Source organism: Ictidomys tridecemlineatus, chromosome 1 (genome assembly GCF_052094955.1).
Source record: "Ictidomys tridecemlineatus isolate mIctTri1 chromosome 1, mIctTri1.hap1, whole genome shotgun sequence".
NCBI classification, from domain to species: Eukaryota; Metazoa; Chordata; class Mammalia; order Rodentia; family Sciuridae; genus Ictidomys; species Ictidomys tridecemlineatus.
The window spans coordinates 220,342,345-220,349,878 of NC_135477.1; the positions used below are offsets into that span (position 1 = coordinate 220,342,345).

The 7,534-nt window shown below is 41.0% G+C and overlaps 1 long non-coding RNA gene across 2 annotated transcripts; it reads left to right on the forward strand.

Moving 5' to 3' along the window:
- Positions 1–404: 404 nt before the first annotated feature.
- Positions 405–7,073, forward strand: LOC110597591 (uncharacterized). 2 transcript variants are annotated; one of them, XR_002483332.3, is made up of 3 exons: positions 405–982; positions 4,046–4,120; positions 6,330–7,073. It is a non-coding gene; the product is annotated as an uncharacterized LOC110597591 (long non-coding RNA). The 2 variants fall into 2 exon arrangements; XR_013423543.1 differs by lacking the exon at positions 405–982 and adding an exon at positions 3,060–3,302.
- Positions 7,074–7,534: the final 461 nt, after the last annotated feature.

The following is a 7,534-nucleotide window of genomic DNA, read 5'->3' on the forward strand; positions in this document are numbered from 1 at the left end:
GGGTCCCCCACCTGCAGCCCTCTCACCCTTTCCAACCATCTATAGCAACCCCACCTCCCCTTTCCCTCCACTTCACCCCCACCCCCCAGCTTTCACACAGAGCAATGGACTTCAGTTGCCCCCTATTTAAAAATCTGCAGGACAAGCAGAGAACTGCACTCCAGTAGCCGCGGCTGGCTTCTGTCCATGCTCCCCTGTCCCTCCCTCGTGGTTCTTACTTAGGTATTCTGGAGAGATTTTTCCTGGCCATTTCTACCCTCATCTACCGCAGCAAACAATCTTTGCTTCCTCCTCCAGGATATTTTTGAAGACAGATTAGAGGCTTGAAAAAATACTTGGAATAACTCTTTAAACAGGTTTCCCAACACTGGTGGACGGAAACAAAGGCAGTGGGTGGGAGAATCAGTCCCAAAGAGTGTTCTGTTTACCATCCCCTGTTGCCTTGAAGCTTGGGTTCTCCCTGCTTGTGGAAACTCTGCAAACTTCCGGGGCTGGGTCTCTGTGGAGCTCCTCACCCTGGGAGACAGGGGCCCCTCCACCAGCTGCTGTGGGAATGCCACATCTGGTATTCCTGCAGCCACTTCCTCTCCAGGGAGAAGGTTGGTCTCCACCCTGTGCGGTTGCATAAAATGATGCTGGGCTCCTGGGAGCAAGCCTGCTGGGAGCTGCGGAACATCCTGCAGGCTCCTGTAGGGCTGGAGGCTCTGCTCAGCTGATTAAACATGCCTCATCTGGGAAGACATTTAAAGGGACCATCATGTGGCATGGCCAGGCTTTCCGTAGCTGAACATTGTATTTCATAAGGCGGAAAGCACAGTTTTTGTTTTAAATGCAGCTAAGTGCGCTGGAAATTGGCCTTCAAAGCTGGGAGCCCCAACCTGCCTTGTGGAAGAAGCTCACCCTGTCCACTCTAGGTGTAAGGGTCCCCTTGAGCGAGCCAGGATTCTTTTAAGTTGCAAGTGACTGAGAAGACACTCTGTAGGTGAGAGAAGTTTGGTATTTTTTGTTTTGTTTTGTTTTGTTTTGCTCCTGGAATTGGGGTGGGAAATACAGGTAGGACCCAGGGATCAGGGGAAACCTATGATGTATTGTATTTGGATCATGTTGATTCTTGAAAGCCACTTGTCCAGGTTTTCAGTGATTTTGTGAGTCAGTTGTTAAACACAACCATTACTAAAAATTAAATTATAAGATCATGATTAAAAATTATATTAGATGTAAAGGTAAGAAATTCTAAATTCTTATCACTTCCTTATGACTTTACTGCATTTTTTTTCTCCCCTACATGTGTGAATCTTTATATCTGTGGTGTCTGTAGGGTGAAAACACAATATGATTTGCTCATCTCTCCCCAACACCAATGATGTCATTTTGGAAGTTTGACCTTGGTCACGGCAGAAGCATTCACACTGTAGAGACTGACCAATGCTACAAATCAGGACTTGATCTTTTGTTGATTCCCTAGAGTCTAGACTTAAGAAACTGATGAAAAAAATGTTGACAATGCAAATTAAACTTGAAAATGTGTATACATCTCTACTTGTTACTTTGTGAATAATATCCAAAAATTGAGAAAAAGTCTGTTTTTCTAAAACTATTAACTGATTTACCAAAGAAGTCAGGTATACCATTGAAAAATGAGTAAAATTCTACCAATGTCTTTGCTGATTCACTTTCATCTTACTCACATAAAGAAAATTGCTAACCAATTAGAGAAATGCAAATTAAAACTACACTCAGATTCCATCTCACTCTAGTCAGAATGGCAATTATAAAGAATACAAGTAACAATAAATGTTGGTGAGGATGTGGGGGAAAAGGTACTCTCATACATTCATTATTGGTGGGACTGCAAACTGGTGTAACTGTTATCGCTGTTGACTGGTGATGAGTCCTTGCTTCCTCAATGTTGAAGAATAACACCAGAGAAGCATGCCGAGGCAAGGTCAGAGCAGAAATTAGAAGTTTATTAAAGGACAGCAGAAAAGACTTCTCCTGGAGGAAGAAGGGGATCCAAGAGGTGGAATCTGTGGAGTTGCGGTTGTCTCTCCATTTTATAGTTTTGGGTGATGGAATGTAGGTGGGAAGGCCCGAGGGGTGGGACACAGGTGGGCCAAAGAAGTAATCTGGGCACTTCCGAGTCAGCATCTTCAAGTTTGCTTGAAGATGACTACCTAACTTTAAATCTGGCTTCACAACCACTCTGGGAAGCAGTGTGGAGATTGCTCAGAAAACTTGGAATGGAACCACCATTTGACCCAGCTATCCCACTCCTTGGTCTATACCCAAAGGACTTAAAATCAGCATACTACAGTGACGCAGCCACAACAATAGCAGCTCAATTTACAATAGTCAAGCTATAGAACCGACCTAGGTGCCCTACAGCAGATGAGTAGATAAAGAAACTGTGGTATATATACACAATGGAATATTACTCAGTCATAAAGAAGAGTGAAATTATGGCATTTGCTGGTAAATGTCTGGAACTGGAAATTATCATGCTAAGTGAAATAAGCCAGTCCCCCTAAACCAAAGGCCAAAAGTTCTCTCTGATATGTGGATGCTAACCCACAAAAAGGGAGGATGAGGAGGAGAATAATAGAAGTTCATTGGATTAGATAAAGGGGAACAAAGGGAAGAGGGGGAGAGAAATAGGAAGGTCAATAGAATTAATCAGACATAACTTTCCTATCCTTGAATAAATGACCAGGGTAATTCCACATCATGTAATACTATAAGAATATGATCCTAATTAGAATAAATTATACTCCATGTATGTATAATATGCCAAAATACATTCTACTGTCATATATATCTATATCTATATCTATATCTATATCTATCTATCTATCTATCTATCTATCTATATATATCTAAAAAGAACAAATAAAATTAAAAAAAAATTTTTTAAATTGCTGACCAACATTCATGTCAGAACTACACTTGGACTGGGTGTGGTGGTGTACTCCTGTAATCTCTGCAGCTCAAGAGGCTAAGGCAGAAGGATTGCAAAGTTCGTGGCCACCCTCAGCCACTTAATAAGGCCCTGTCTCAAAATAAAAAGGCTGGGGATGTGGTTCAGTGGTTAAGTGGCCCTGGTTTTTATCTCTGTTACCAAACATGCAAATAAACAAAAAGGAACTACACTTGGAGAGTTGGCTGTTAAACATTTACCAGCAAACCACTGATTGGAACCATAGTCACTGAAGTCACAGGTGCTTTTTAAAAAAAAATCCCTTTTTCTATTTATTTCTCCATACTGACTTTATTTCCTCAGACTAGCATCTGACAAGAGGCTGGAGGTATGTCTTCTGGAAGCTTCAAAGTTCACATTTCTCAGTTTCATTTCACTAGAGGGAAAGAAGGAAGGAGCACTCTCCCCTTAGTTCCATTTGAAGACACCATGGAAGAACTGATTAGTTTGATTTGTATCACATGAGCAGGAATGCAGTGTGACTGGCCCAACAGAAGCACACAATGAGAGTGTGATGTTTTGTATCTGAGTGTGTGTGTGTGTGTGTGTGTGTGTGTGTGTGTGTGATATTGAAGACCCGATCCTCAAAAGAAGAAGGGTTCGTGTTGCCAAATCTAAATAAATAAATAAATAAATGAAACAATAGTTCTGGATAAATGAAAAATAGACATTCTTCTTTTCCTCGTGTGAGTTTAGACAAGTTACTTTATCTTTCTGATTCTCAGCAAAATTGAGAAAATTTGATTGTTTCATGGGGTTCTTGTGAGGATTAAGTAAAATAATGTGTATGTAGCATTTTGCATATGGCAAATATTTAAGTTATAGTTGTTGTTATAACGCTAAGTTCACATCATTTTTCCTAGATTGTAAACTCTGACAGACCAGATGTCTTGCCAATCTTTTATGCCACTTTTTTTTTTTTTTTTAGCATCCTAAGAAGCATTTTTCTTATATGGCAGGCACATATATGAGTATTTTTAGAAAATTATAATAAATATTTACAGCAATATCATCTCCACTTAGGCTCTAATGTAAACCAACTGTGCTTATTCCCTACTTATCATTTATTAGATAATGGAAACCACATCCTTGGTCTCACAAGTCATCAAGAAGTTCTAATGGATTACGTGCTTCTTTAAGCAACGAGTAAGTACACATGGCTGGGAAACCCGATTTTGCCTTCCTGTCTACAGGAAGACCAAACAACAAAAAGAATTTTCTGTGATCTTTGATCTAGGACACATTTGCAAATAGCCACTTGCTTGCAAGACATATCGTTAGTTTGTTATTAGGAATTTTATTGTTTTGTACTACCTTTGTTGAGTAGAGGGAAAGATAATCATTAGGTATTGGCTGTTGTTTTATATTTGTATTCAACAGGGGGCTGGAAGTCACTGGACTGAGACTCCAAGTCTTGGGAAGTAGGGTGAGCTATTATCTTTAGTTAATTCTATCCAGGTTCCTTAAATTCTTGATATGGTTTAGATATGAGGTGTTCCCTGCAAAGCTCAAGTGTGAGACAATGCAAGAGGGTTTAGAGGTGAGGTGACTGGGTTTATGAGAACCGTGACTTAATCAGTGAATTTATCCACTGATGGGGATTAACTGGGTGATAACTGTCAGCAGGTAGGGGGTGGCTAGACAAGATGGGTCACTGGGGTCGTGCCTTTGGAGTATATATTTTGTCCCTGGTGAGTGGAGTTTCTCTCCCTCTTTGCTTCCTGGTGCCATGTCCCCAGCTGCTTTCCTCAACCACACACTTCTGCCATGATGTTCTACCTCCTCTCGGGTCCTGAGGAATTGAGTCAGCTGTCTTTGAACTGAGACCTCTGAAACCATGAGCCTCCAAATAAACATTTCCTCCTCTAATTGTTTTTTATCAGATCTTTTTGGTCACAGAGGCAAAAACAAAAACAAAAACAAAATCTGACCTTAACAGCTCTGGAGGAAGACCTAAGACTCTTATGTCCTGGGAACCAGAGTGAACTATTAAATCTGGTTAGTTTTGTCTGAGTCCCTTAAGCTCAGAAAAAAGCATCCTGGACTTGCTTTGCCTGTTTTTACTTCCATTCTTTAGAAACAAAAGTATCATTCTTTGCTTCCAGACCCTTCTATCTTCTTTCTTGCCAAATCAGGACAGGTCCCACTCCCAATTTCTAGAACTCATTTTTATCTTTTTTTTTTTTTTCTGAATGATCCAAGACAGCTCTAATTAGTTTTACTAGCTTTCACTCCAGTCCTAGCCTTGGGACGAGGGGGACCCACTTAGGTTTGTGGGCAGTTAAGATTTTGGTTTGTTTCCGTTTCTGCCATCAAAAGCAATTCATTATAGACATAGCAGGCCTGGTCCTACAGGGCCCTGCTTGCTCAGTAAGGCATTCATGCTCAATGACTCCATCTGGGTCAGATCTTTCTTCCAAGGGCAGTTAACTGGGCAGCTGAGAATGACAAGCTGAAGCACCTACCCACAACAGGTCGCCTCAGGGTGAGAATCCTGCTCTTCTGCTGCACCAGTTGGGATTGTCCTTTCTTGTGTCTTCTGTGTTGGGATGGAGTCAAGCCCCTTTGGTTTTGTCCAAAGATGTTCATGTAAACAATAGTTATTCTTAAAATGCTCTTTAGTATGTATGCAAAACCTCTATATTCTGTTACAGTGAGCCATTAGAGCATCATTTTTCCCTCTTGCTAAATTTTATACCTTGAATTCTGCTGAAGTGATTTAATTTTCTCCAAACCATCCTCTCATGTGCTTCCCTGATAACTTTCTTTCCTAGGGTGACAAAGCTAGTTGTGGATTTGCCTATAAAGATTTTTAGTTCCAGGCAATAGAAGATAACTTACCTGTGTTTTGCTCTATGGCTGTTTGGAGCAACCACTTCTCTAGTTCCACTTACAAAATGGCGTGCTAAGCCAAAGGCAGATCGCTGTGGCAAAATAAAAAGACCAGCCATAGAAATCATGGAAGCTACCATATACTGAGCATGTACTATGGCTCTGTGGCTTCTGTTGCACTAGGGACTTAAGATATAGCCCTCAGAACATCGTTATATTATTGGTGGCATTTTCCTCATTTCATTGATGAGGAAACTGAATCCCAGAAAGACTAAATAAATGGCTCAAGCTAACACAGACAGTAAATGGCAGAGCCAGGATTTGAACTTGGCCCCTTTCAGGCTCAGCCCAGTCCTCTCTTCACTATACCACATTGTTTTTCTAGTTGAGGGGAGAGAGATTTGGGGACTACCTTGAGGCCCTTCAAATTACACTAAGCCAGTTTCTGACTGTCTCCAAGGTGTGTGGTATTCCCCTTTGGTTCAAGGTCTTATCATCACTGTTTTCTACTGATTCTCCACAGGGTTGACTCTTTTTCCCAACCTGGGTCATGAACAGAGTGTTGGTGAAGTTCTTGTTCAGAATCCTGATTACAGATGAAAACCAACATGGACCAGCTTAAGAAAAGATGTTCCTTGGAAGAAATGGGTGCTCCTGTGGACTGGCAGGGCTGACTGGGTCAGGGGGCACGTCCTACACAAGTCCAAACCAGGACTAAGAAACAGGTCACTGACCCCATGACTCTGCCCTCATCCCTTTCACCCAAACTATTTAAAGAGGAGCATAGAAAAGGAAGACTTCAGGCAAAACCAAGACAAACAGAAACACAATGTAATTCAAGAACACATTCCAAATACCTGCTCTTTAAATCTTTCCTTTTACACCTTAAGTTAATTTCACTTTCCTCCAGGTATGTGTGAGATTGTTCTCATTGTGTTTTAGACATCTGGAGTTTCCTAAAACTCCCTGTTCATCTTCTCTTCTGAGCAACTTGTATTTACCACCTTTTCTTTCAACCTGTTAGGTATTTCCCTGCCTACTTGAGTTCATAACCAATTTTGTGTTTTCTCATTTAAATTTCAGTTTAATGTGATAACAGAGTATGTTACTCTGGTCTCCCCTGAAAAGTTAAATTGCTACATGTTTGTTTTGTGGCTGTTCTGTCACAGCACAGCTTTCTGCTCTGGGGGAGAAGGGAATCGGTTCTGACAGGTCCCACTCTCAACTAACTTATCATCTGATCAAATAAAATGTGATTGTTTCAAAATTGGTCTTGGGTCAAATAGAAATGTTTCCCACAATGATTTCAGGCATCACTTTTCAAATGCTTTTTTAAGACTTAGAGCCTGTTGTAATTAGGAATTTTCAAAAAATTCGGTCCGGTAAAATCTCCCCTAGTGTCTCCCAGACTGGTTTCCTCCTTCTCTGAATGTTTTTTATGGCAGGTAGCACACAATTTATTTGTTGTCGAATTGTTTGTAGTGTGTTGCTCTTTTCTGCATCCAATTGAAGCGTGACTGTGGGAGGCAAGGGCAGTGATGGTGACTTTCCTGTCCTTCATATCTGCTCTAGAGTGCCAGACAAAGAGTTGACACAAAGCTTTGCCTTCGAGGCTTATAGGTTGAAGGCTGTAAGAAATCTTTATCTCTCTAATGTCTACACATTTCTGGCCTGCTGCTTTTCATCTGCCCACAATGGAGAAAACTTGTTAGAACTGTGGACCAAGTA